The sequence below is a fragment of the Ambystoma mexicanum genome, chromosome 13 (assembly GCF_040938575.1).
Source record: "Ambystoma mexicanum isolate Mex_15411 chromosome 13, UKY_AmexF1_1, whole genome shotgun sequence".
NCBI classification, from domain to species: domain Eukaryota; kingdom Metazoa; phylum Chordata; class Amphibia; order Caudata; family Ambystomatidae; genus Ambystoma; species Ambystoma mexicanum.
In genome coordinates this window covers 782867373-782879835 of record NC_090938.1, presented here as the reverse complement: position 1 = coordinate 782879835, position 12463 = coordinate 782867373, and the positions used below count along the sequence as shown (strand labels likewise).

The following is a 12463-nucleotide window of genomic DNA, read 5'->3' as shown; positions in this document are numbered from 1 at the left end:
GAGAGATGTCCTTGATTGGCAAGTCTAACTCACAGACTGGTGTCGAAGTAAGAGGATTTTAAGGCTGAGAGTAAGCCCTCAAGGCAACCACACATTTTTAGTCTGTTGCAGAGTTACTGACGTTCGACCGAGTAGAACGCCTGTTCGAGGTCGACAAGCGACGGATCGATTTTTTTTTTTGCTCATGAGTTCCCTAGATTTCAAAATGTTCAAAAGAAAAAAAGTTCAGGTAGGTCCCAAATTGTTTGACGAATCCGGCTTGATGGAGGTCGAAGCTTGCCGAATCTGAGATCCAATGCTTCAGGGTCTTCACTACCAATGACGCGTATATTTTACCGATAACGTTGAGCAATGTGATGGGCCTATAGTTGGAAGGGTTGTCCCGAGATCGTTTCTTAAAGATTGGTACAATAATAGATGTTTTCCACGAATCTGGGACTCTTCCTTGTATCTGAATTTTGTTAATTAGGGCCCAAAGAAAGTTTACCCAACCCCACGGATCAGCTTTAAGCATTAAAGTTAGTCAGACCGTCGGGACCTTTGGCTCTAGAATTGCTTGTATTTTTTTTTAGATGAAGCATGTCGTCTTTATCAAAATCGAACACCCATGGGATAGCTTTTTGAGTTTGGGTTATGTCATTCTCTTTGCCCTGTTCCCAAACAGATTGGAGTATTGTTTCACCCATAGGTGTTCGGGGACTGCATTGATTTGGATCGCTCTAGGATCTGTGCCCACAGAATTGATTAGTTTCCACATTTCAGCCGCGTTTTTGTTTGTTATTTGGGTTAGCATGAGTTCAGAATCAGCAAGGTCCAACCTCCATTTATACCTGTTCAGCCAATTACGGTAAGTTTGGCTACGTCTCGTCAAGGCATCTTTCATTCCAAGACCTCCAACTTTACGAATCGATCTCACATCCGGGTATGAGTATTTTCTCATTTTGGATGGCTCAGTTAAACAAGTGTTTTGGGAGGAAGTCGGGTTTAGATGATCAACCACCTGCTGAGACAAAGTCTAACAGCAGTCTGGGGTAATCAAGTTCTTCTTTCTCAGATAGACTGTTAGTTTCAGTCCCGGGGGCCCACAATCTTGAGTGAAGTCCCATGATATCATTAGAGGTCATCCTCAGTCTGTTACACCCCGATAACCTCCAGAGCAGGCATACATTTTCCTTTGGATGGATTACGCTCAGTCGACCAATCTGCTTAATTAATGAGGAGGCAGGCCTATAAAAATACCAACTCCGTCCAAACAAGTCAGATAAACTGCATTTACCAGCTAACCATATCCAACTTGTGTGTCGAGGGAAGTGGTAAATCGCATAGTGTTGTCTGAACATGTGTGGGGGTCCCAAAATGTCCACCCAATATCCAAATCTTAACATGCATTTTATTTTTCGCAGGTGCCAATTCAAGCCGAAACAATGAAATATGGTGCTTTAAGTGTCTAAGACCTTCCTAGTAATGATAACAAGTAATTTTAGATTTATTTGAAAATAACCAGCCAATCAAATGAGCTAAAACTATGCAAATACATTTTCTACACTTCTGCTACAAAATCTGATAGCCCTTAGCACTCTACTTACGTTAATGACCCGAGTCCCCAGACTGCCCCTCCTCTCATTTGCCAATTCCCAAATCTTGGTTGTACACAGTACAGAACGGAGCTCATTTTTCTCAAAAGAATAATATGGCATTGAGGAGGCATTACGTGTAGACATACACATTGGCGGTTCCCCATCGCCAAAATTGAATCATTATACTGTGCAGTGCATATGTGAAGGGCTAAAGGCAGAGCACCCTGCCATCCATTTATATGGCAGAGAGGAAACGAGACAGCAGATACACAAGTTGCGTTCTGACCGTCTTCTCAACCATACAAATGGATGGAAATGTGATGTGGCATGAATGAAAGGCGAAAAAGCCTTACACAAGGCTTTTATGCCTTTCATTCACATTACATCACTAATGAAAATGAGCACCAATGTTTCTAAGAGAGAGATCGGAAGAGATTGACAGTGGCAAAGTGAGAAAGTGAAATGGCTGCTGTCGCAGTCGTACGGGTGTTGGGAGACCAGGCTGCTTTGCCATAGGCGTTTACATCATTTTCTTTAACTTCTAAAGCTTTGTTATGCCTTCTCACGCCTTGCTAGGCCATGTTTGCCTCTTAATGTGGGCATGATTGTTTGCACTCACTAACCTGCTCAACATTCTACTTTCTAATGTATACTGTACTGCTCCCAGGTGCCCCACTGTGATTCTGCCCGCTGGGTTTGCTCCCATATGTCCCATTGTAATTTTGGTTTTGTTAGCCCTACTGCAAATTTTGACCCACTAAGTTTTTTTTTCCTGGCATCCCACTGTGGTCTGGCCACCTGGTGCCCAAAGCAATTAGTGCCCTTTAAAAAGCACAATGTAAGTGGCGTGATTGGCTCCTCGATAACGCACCTTGACCACATAAGCATGCCAAGTTGTTCCTAGGGGACTCATCAGGACTTTGCTTCCTCTGTAATTACTACCCTGAACTTCACTTGAGTACTATTACCATCCACTGTCTTCTTGGTAACCACTGCTGCATTCTCCCTAATGCGTAACCGCTCCTCCCCGTTTCACCCCCTCTCATCCAGGAAAAGCCACTCTGCATGGTCAACTGCTAGAGACACCAACCCACTCAGCAGTATATATGACTGTCCTAATAGCACCCCATCAAAATGTTGTTACAACTACTCGAAAGAGGCTGCGCCAATCTCACAAAAGAAGGGCATTTTATTTCTCAGCAAGGTTAATTTATTTGCAAAAATAAGGGGCACCGGGGACACTGGTAAAAGACATTTTGAATTTCAAAAACAGCACACTGGATTTAATAATATAAGCATTGGTGCCAAGATGAAATAACCCGAATGGGTTCAACATTAAAAATAAATCAATATTACAACAAAGAAATGTATAAATGTATGTGCAGGAATCAGACTCCTTTAGAATATCTTAAAGCATATCCAATTCCAACTTTACGGCGGATTAACCACATTCCTATTCCAATGTTAACATGAATTAAGCAATTGACTCCAATGCAGAGTGACAAACTATAAAAGAAGCAAGAATCCATTGTTTTAAATCAAAGACTTACGATATGGTAGTTAAAACACTTGACGAGTGCAATAGTCAACATGGTTCTACTAATATAGTAGTCTGGGTGGCCTTCTTCAGAAAATCACCCCTTCAGACAAAGCTGTATGTGCCACAAAGATCAGACTGGCAATATGCAAGGTGGTGCAGTTGCTAGCGCAAAGATATAGACCATTGGAGGCCCAAGATGTCAACTATGTATTACCTTCTTTATGTAATAAGTAAAGCTGCAGTTCCCTGTGTTGGTCAATCTGTATCTCGCCAACCTGAGGATTAGCTGCTAAGGAGATAGAACTGCATTTTAATTGTGTTTAAGTTTTTTACAGGAAACGAGTGTGTGCTGTTAAGTTGGGTATCTAAGTGGGTTAGGCATGGACCATAAATCGATGCCCATAGCATGCCGCTCAACATTTAAAACCAGTTAACAGTGAGATTTGTTTTTCCCCTATTGACATTCTTTGGGGCAAAGTTAATTTCAACACGAGAAAGTTTGAAAAATGTACATCATCAGCATTTTTTGCATGAATTATAGAGAATCTCCTACAAAAATCGTTTAGTTGGCAAGTATGGACTAGAGTACAATTTCAATCACAGTAAAGGAACTTGTCTGTCAGTAAAGGATTTTGTTTATCTCCAACACATTTTGAGCCCCAATAAAGGACATGATGAATATGAAACAGTGTCCATCCCCCGTGGTAGGAACCCACAATGTCTTCTCTACTCACCATTTCTGTCCACAAATCCGGTATCTTGCTTGGATTTCTCAGGAATGAATGTCAGCTACTGTGCGCCAAAGGTCTAAGAAAAACGGCACTCCGCTCAAAAGAGGCTGAAATGGGGTAGTGTACCATCCAGGATGGCCCACCATCTTCGTACCTACTTCTGGCAATAAAAGACTTGCACCTGGGAGGGGTTAGAAAGCAGGGTCCCAGCCGCAGAACAAATGAGCCACCATTCTCTTAATGCAATAAGTTGGTTAATCATGCAACCAGAGGGGCGCTTGGAAGGTGAAGCTGGGGTTGTCTTATTTACGACAAGACACAAAACTTGACATTAGTATCTATGAGCGTGCTTCTTATGTAGCATTACGCTCCCAGAAGGTAAGGGTGTTGAGAAGGAAAAATTGCTGAAAACGTTGAACAGGGGGCACATAACCCCTGACAACATAAAATATGGAAAAAAACTAATGACTAATAAAAAATGGGAAAAAGAGCAGCAATGTCCCGAAAAGTCAACATAATAATCGCCGAAAAGGAAGAAGCAGGGCTGTTAGATCTGTTGGAAATATCAAAAGCGGCTGGTGCGTACAGATGACAAGCCCTCGGATGGGCGTTCTGTTTATTGTGCGTCAGATATTCCACCCAGAGATCTTGCAAAGAAGGCAGTGCCTGGGGTGTTATCCTTGTGGCACCCAGATGAGGAGCAGGCCCTGCCAGGAGAGGAAGCACTAATGCTGGCATTCTAAGGGCAGAGCTAAGAAGAGCAGGCTTTTGTGGAGGATGAGTCTCTATCCCAGGCTGGAGATGGGCAGTTCTACTTGCAGGAGGGTTTACGACAGGCATGCGGACCAGCAGGCGGACAGGCAGGAGGACAGGCAGGAGGACAGGCAGGTGGACAGGCAGGTGGACAGGCAGGTGGCATTTTTCGGCACTCAGGTGAGATGTCTGAGAGGTCGAAGTTTTTAGGCGGACAGGCAGACGGACCGGCAGGTGGACAGGCAGGAGGACAGGCAGGAGGACAGGCAGGCGGCATTTTTTGACACTCAGGCGAGATGTCTGAGAGGTCGAAGATTTTAGGCGGACAGGCAGGCGGGCAGGCAGGCGGACAGGCAGGCGGACAGGCATCAGCAGGGCAGTTTTTTTTGGGGCAGCCAATGGGTGTTTCTTTGGGGCAGCTGCTCTTGGGACAGGTAGGTGCGGCAGCACCGCAAGAGGCCTGCTTTGTCACTGCAGCACAGGCACAGATGGCAGCAGCCTTACCACCGGAGCAACCTTTTTTGGGACCACTTGAGCAGCGAGCAAGGGGAGTTTCACAGGAAGTCCGTCTAGGAGAGGAGGCACGGGAGCCGCAATCAGCAGGGCAGGGACTCTTGGGTTTTGGGCATGCACTTTTGGGGCATGCACTTTTGGGGCATGGAGGTGGGCTATCACAGTTGCTAGGACTCTTGGGGCACTTTGAATCACAGCCACTGCGTTTTGGGGGCCGCACAAGGTTGCTGTTAGTGGGGCAGCTCATCCTGGGGCAAGCTGGAGCAGGGGTGTCACAGCACGAACGTTTAGGAGATGAATGAATGGAGCAAGAATTTTTGGGACAGGCATTGGGGGTGCCACTGCATTTGGTACTCTTGGGGCAAGGAGGTGGTGAGCTATCACATGAGCTAGAAGGTTTGGGGGAGCATGAACGAGGACAGTTGGGGCTCGGAGTGGCTGCACAGTTACGGGTAGGGGAGACTCCACAGCCAGCACTGGCACGCTTACAGCCGGAGGATCCCTTACTGGGGCAGGCGGCTGCACAGGGACTTCTAGCAGGGGCTTTGGCTGGACAGGCATTGCAAGGGGAGACGGCACGGGAACCAGTGTTGCTTTTATGGGCCGCACAGTCACACTTGGAAGCAGCTGCACGAGCAGGGCACTTATTGCAAGGGGAGGTAGGACGGGGACAGATGATGGCTTTAGGTGCCGCACAGTCACACTTAGAAGCGGCTGCGTGAGCAGGGCACTTATTGCAAGGGGAGCTAGGACGGGGACATGTGATGGCTTTAGGGGCCGCGCAGCCACACTTGGAAGCGGCTGCGCGAGCAGGGCACTTATTGCAAGGGGAAGTAGGACGGGGACAGATGATGGCTTTAGGTGCCGCACAGTCACACTTAGAAGCGGCTGCGTGAGCAGGGCACTTATTGCAAGGGGAACTAGGACGGAGACAAGCCATGGCTTTAGGGGGCGCACAGTCACACTTGGAAGCGGCTGCTCGAGCAGGGCAGATATTGCAAGAGGAGCTAGGACGGGGACAGGTGATGGCTTTAGGGGCCGCACAGCCACACTTGGAAGCAGCTGCACGAGGCGGGGAACAGTTGGAGGAGCCAGCACCAGAGCAGGAATGCGTAGAAGCGCTAGTACGGGAGGCGATGTTGCATGAGGAGGATGCACACTTACTGCGAGGGCAAGACGGCTTGGGAGGGCAAGGGCAAGACGGCTTGGGAGGGCAAGGGCAAATAGGCTTGGGAGGGCAAGGGCAAATAGGCTTGGGAGGGCAAGGGCAAATAGGCTTGGGAGGGCAAGGGCAAGTAGGCTTGGGAGGGCAAGGGCAAATAGGCTTGGGAGGGCAAGGGCAAATAGGCTTGGGAGGGCAAGGGCAAGAAGAACAGGCCTTCTCAGGGGAGGAAGGGCACGGGCTGGAGGAACTGGCCCGGGGCCAGGAACTCCCGCGTTCTGGGCTCGAGTCAGATGGGGACGAGCAGCCTCGACGGCAGGGGCTGCGGGAAGGCCGTTCGGCGATGCCGGAGTGGCTCATGGGCCGGTGGACACTGCAGCTGCTCATTTCAGGGAGATGGTGAGTGGGCGCGAAAGAAGAGAGAAAGAAGCACGCGGTTAGAGAGCAGGGGGCCTGGGACGAGGCTAAGAAGAGAGCGGGAGGGGCAGAGAGAGGGAGCGCGGTTCTGCTGCGAGGGGCGGGGAGCCTAGGAGTGATTGTATTCAGGGCTGAGGCCTAGGCCGCTTCGCGTGGCCCGTGACGTGGCGGCTGCGTAAGGCCTGGCGGCCTCTGTGAGGAAGCATTGCTGAGGCCTAGGCCGCTGCGCGCGGCCCGTGACGTGGCGGCTGCGTAAAGCCTGGCGGCCTCTGTGAGGAAGCATTGCTGAGGCCTAGGCCGCTGTGCGTGGCCCGTGACGTGGCGGCTGCGTAAGGCCTGGCGGCCTCTGTGAGGAAGCAGTGACGCACTGAGCGAGGGCTGCACGGGCGCCACAACCACTGCCACCCTGGCGGCACGTGACGCTTCACGAAGAAGGGGAACATATACTTGCAAAATTTCTGTGACCAAAAAAGATGTAGGATGTTTCAAGTTTGAAAAAGAACACTGACATCACAGGAGACTACAAAACATACATTGCTGGCACCACACCACTGCAGCATTCTAAAAGACACAGCCCATCAACACAACATGGAAAGATGTGCAGATGTTTAAAATGTATACTTCTGAATGGTAAATTAACACCCAAATCAATTACCTAACTTCACCGAAGATAATCACACAGAGCTGGTAGGCAACGTTTGCCACTGCCTGTAACAGCAGCAAGAAGTACATATTTATTCCTGCAGTGCAAGTTGAACACTGAACAACATGGAGACTGATACCCTCCTCAGTCTGATAGGCAGATGCTGTGTGATGGTGCTACGCTCTGCCATTTGCCTTCACTGGTGGTCAGGGGAGCCGACTTATGTATTTCCCTGGGGGTGCCCAAATATAGGAAGTAACATCACCAGCAGTTATATGACCGCATTTGCGCGTAGTCGCCAACTTGGTGCGAGAGGGGTGGGGAGGGCGCAGAACAGTGGAAACATTGGCTAGCATGTACTGCATATACGAAAGTCAAGTAAGAAGGAGGCTTAAGCCTTCCAGTTGCGTTCCAGTAGGCCAACACTACCCCTACTCCACCCCTCTATAATCATCCAGGTTGTAGTAGCCCTCAAAATGCAGAGCAACACAACTAGGATGGGAGAACGAAATGCCATCCCATCCTGTGAGTGTGTCAAACCTCAGAGCAAAGACTGTGCGTGTGCCTCCTACCTTGGAGCACAATCTCACTAATTTGGTGCAAATCTCGCAAGTGGGTGCATGGGAATCTCATGCGTGTGTGTGGGCTGCAGACCCCGGGTCACATGCTCACTTCTTCAGTGTGAAACTCTGGCCAAGGCTCTTTGGGCAAGCATTCAGGATGGGTCTCACACCTCTAAACAGTGTGATATATTGAGTGGGCACCTCACTCCTTGGAGCATAGTGTACCCGTTGCTGGTAATCTCACAACTGAATGTACAGTTTCACTCTTGGTCATCTCAGTAACCCCATGTATATTAATGGAGTCAGTCTCCCATCTGGGTGGCTGAGAAGTACACGCACAGTGCCATTAAAAATAAAGCAGCTGTGGTGGGTGGAAGTGCTGCTTTGGTGGCATCAAGAGTATGCAATTCCCTGTGGCGTAGTGTTGGTCATTTCCTATTGAAGTATAGCAGCCCTATTGAGAAGTGCCATTAAAAGTGAAGCTGTCCAGTAGGCTGGATCAGTGCTGCCCCTAAAAGGTGTAGAAGCCTCTGTGAGAAGTGACAGTACTGTCCCAACGGGGAGAAGTGTAGTATTTTCACATTAACTATGCTTATGCACTTTGGGTTATTGAATAGTGCTGCTACATTCTGAGTAATTCCATCCCTTTAAATATATCAGCTCTTGTATTACCACAACAGTGTTGAGTTATTCTGATGATGATGAAGATGATGTTAGACTTAGTCAATAGTTCTGCTTCTGTATCATTAAATGTACTTCAAATCTTCAGAGTTTTGGGAAGATAGCTCAGGGGCAACGTGCTCGCCTTGGAAGTAAGACGACATGGAGCAACACAGGTTTGATCCCTCGGTCTGCGCTCAGAAACCCCTGGGTATTATTACGCACATTATAAATAACCAATAAAAATAAAAATAAATAAATCTGCTGAGAAGTGCTGGGGCCTTGTCAGTAAGAGTGTAGCAGCTCAACTGAGAAGTGCTGATGTTGCCCCATCAAAAGTATAGCAGCCTCACTAAGATGAACTAGCATTGCCTCAACAAAAGCATAGTATTACAATTATAGAAGCCCTGTTTAGCGAGGTAACTGAGGAGTACCAGCATTGCCCCATTTCAAATATGGCAGCTCTAGTAGAAAATAGATTACACTGCTGAGAAGTGATGTTACTGTCTCTTTAAAAATATAGAAGCCCATTAGCTCTGCACCATTAGGCCCGGCAAGTACTGTCCCATCGAATGCTATCACACTGAACAAGGTCAACAGTATGGCAAGGTCCATACTGGGTTCTATGTGATAATTATGCATTTTGAAGAACAAATACAAAAAAGACCGATTTATTTCGGCCGATTTGTGTGGTCTTCAAAAGGCCGAATTATCACATTCTACTGCCCCCCCACCCGCTAAACCCCCCCAAGAAGGTGATCCCACCTCTCCCTACACTCCCACCCTCTCCCACTCTGTTACCTTCCTTAGAATTCAGGGGAGTTACCTCCCTCAATGACTCTGTTCCCCGCCCATATCATAGCATTCACTCTCACCACGTACACACTCAGAGGCATGCAAACAGTCTCATTTGCCATCTCCCTGCCACCTCCCTTCCCAGATGCAATGCAAGAGAGGTGCACAGATGTACAAATACATCCAACCCAAAAAGATTTTCAGAAATTGAGGGACAGACTTGCTTTGCATCTATGCCTCCATTTCTAAAAATCGTTTTGGGTTGGGTGTACCTCTACATCTGTGCACCCCTCTTGCTAAGAGGGGTGCACAGATGTACAAATACATCCAACCCAAAAAGATTTTTAGAAATTGAGGGACAGACTTGCTTCGCATCTCTGCCTCCATTTCTAAAAATCATTTTGGGTTGGGTGTACCTCTACATCTGTGCACCCCCAGGTGCACAGATTAAGAAGTATACCCAAACCAAAACGATTTTTAGAAATTGAGGGACAGATGCAAAACAAGAGCCTCTTGCTTTGCATCCGTCCTTCAATTTTTAAACATAGTTTTTTACCCAGCTTTTACCCGGGCCGCCATAGAGAGACACAGTATGGAATGGATGGAACAAAGGCCTATCCATACTGCGTCTCTTCTAACCGGCCCTGGGGGGGCTCAGCCTGACTTCATTCTGCCGGCGGGTGCCCGGGCCCCGAAGCATCTGCGTACTCGTCCCCCCTGCTGGTGGTTCACCTAAGGTCTGTCCCGGCAAAAGTGCAGAGCAGAGTCACATAGTTGTCAGGTCAGTGGATTGATCTGCGTCCACCACTCATAGTAATCACCCACCCACTGCACAGACAGATTAATTAATGTGTTGCATTCTTTGTCCTGTGCCTGATCTCAAGCAGCCTGCCTTAGAGTCACATACATTGCCTGCCACTGTAAAAAGCATTAGGATCTGTCACCCAAATCTGAAAGCGGTACGACTGCTTAAAAAGCAGTAACCTATGGCCTAAATCGGTATGGTTGGCAAGTATGAGGAAGGCTTCCCTTGATGCGCATTCATAGCGCAACCCTTAGAGGGCCCAGGGCAGGTGAAGCTACCCGTTTTTATTTTGGACGGGTGAAAAACCATTGGCTTACATGGACGTGTATGGGGTCTTAGCAGGTGAAACGGCTGCTTATATGGCGAGTGTCCGCCAAAAGCGTGAGTTAAGAGGTATACCCATTTAGAAATACGCTGACCCCGCACCTTTGCTCGCTCACCCTAGACCAGAGACAGTCTTTTGTGGTGGCAGCTACCCTCACCACCCAACCGTTTTAAAAGCCAGCGCGGGCTCCATGCCGTGGGGACATTAGGGAACTACCAAGATTTAAAATTACACACAGCGCCCTTTCACACTAATATTTGTGCGAGTCGTGGTGTTACTAGAAATCAGTATGGAGGGTTGTGTAAGGAGACACACACACAATTGGGATGTGGCGAACCCTGTCTTTTATTCATGAAATCAAGAACTGTAAAGACTGGAGGGGGGTGGTCTGGATTTCTGCTCTCTATATGGTAGAGGAGAGGCACAGACGACCCCAACCAAGATTCTCTATTATTGGTACATGGTCGAGCAATCAAGGCCTAGCTTCTCAGGAGGTGATGCAGGCTCGTTCTTAAGTACAGTGTAGTCCCCAAGCCCCCACAAAGGAATGTCCACACACTGTATTAGTTAAAACACCGTCTTTATATAATTAATATTCAAGGTTATGTACACTATCACAATAACTCACTTTGTGCTCAGAAAATCAATAATGGTAAATATATGCAGTTCTAAAGTGGTACCACAAATATTATTAGATCTCATTAAAGTGCATCAACAATACTGTAAAAATGTCACACAGATCAATAAAGAGGAAACCAGCAGTAGAGAGAGGAAGGGAAGCAAGATGGTTGAACAATTGGCAGAATACTGGCCTCTACCAACTAGGCACAGTTCTGTGTGGAGATCCCCACACCTGGGCAACCTGTAAAGCAGAGATGTATCATAAGCCCAGTCCATATATTGTTCTATGAGTCTTATTTCCCTCTCCAATAGTTCTACAGCCCCAAAGTACCTGGAATTGTAGCGTTCGCCGACGGGAAATTGACGGCCCTTCTTGAGTGCCCTCCCTTTAAGGCAGGAGTCACGGGTCGTCGAACGTCCGACGGAGAACAGGGTGAACTACGGCAGTGAAGTGGCAGCTTCGTTCCTAGCGGTGCTCGTCTGTGGTGTTTAGGTGGGGGGAAACCCACCGGCGGATGCTCCTCGGCGCGTTGACGGTCGGGCCTTCTCCAGAGGGATAAAGGGGGCGGCGATGCAGAAGAGAACGTCTTTGGATCAAATGAAGTTCTTAGGCAAACGGGAGCACGGCGGCTCCAGTTGGTGCCGGCGGTCGTCGACAGTGGCGGACAACAGTCCGGGCGCTTCTCTTTGGGATTCTGCGGCAGTCCCCGTCTCCGGTCGGCAGCCTGTCGTCGGTCTGTCTACCAGGGAGCTTTGCAAAGATCAGCAGGTGCACGATGGTCCCTCGTAACTCTGGAAGAGGGCGCCTTACCAGGTCCTCTCTGGGTCAGTTCTTGGAGACACAGCAGCTTTCAGATTGTGAAGGAGAGCAACAGCAATTCTTCTCTTCCAGCAGGGCTTCAAGGTCAAGCTTCAGTTACTCGAGTTACTCGTTGTAGTGGACTTCAGCTTCTGAACACGAATTCTAGCAGTGAGAGGCCCCCAGATATACTCGTTGATCTCCCATTCATTCTGCTGGGTCACACTCAGGCAACCAATCGGTCAGAAGGGCATTCAGGCAGGCAGGCAGCCAATCAGGTGCATAGTGCATTTAGGCCATTTTCTTCTCTCCAGACACTCACAACAAGTTATGTGTATTGGGACAAGTACCCAGCCACTCAACACTTCACACTGCATTCATACCAGTTTCGGGCAGGGCTGTCTCAGTCATTGTGTCAAAACACCAGATACTAGACACCCACAACACAGAATGCGTATTCGTCACACACTCCATTTACCCAGGTCCCACCCACAGGCGTACCCACAACATACAGTCATTGGGAAGGCTCCAGCCAGTCTGGTCAGCACTTCACAACAAC

The 12463-nt window shown here is 48.3% G+C and overlaps 1 protein-coding gene across 3 annotated transcripts in view; it reads right to left on the bottom strand.

The window, feature by feature from the left end:
- The window catches only part of LOC138521950 (uncharacterized), an 872547-nt gene extending 865711 nt beyond the window's left edge, over positions 1-6836 (bottom strand). For all 3 annotated transcript variants that reach the window (XR_011283186.1, XR_011283187.1, XR_011283188.1), the window contains exon 1: positions 3852-6836. The gene's annotated coding sequence lies outside the window, so the exon portion shown is untranslated. The remainder of the gene's footprint in view (positions 1-3851) is intronic.
- Positions 6837-12463: the final 5627 nt, after the last annotated feature.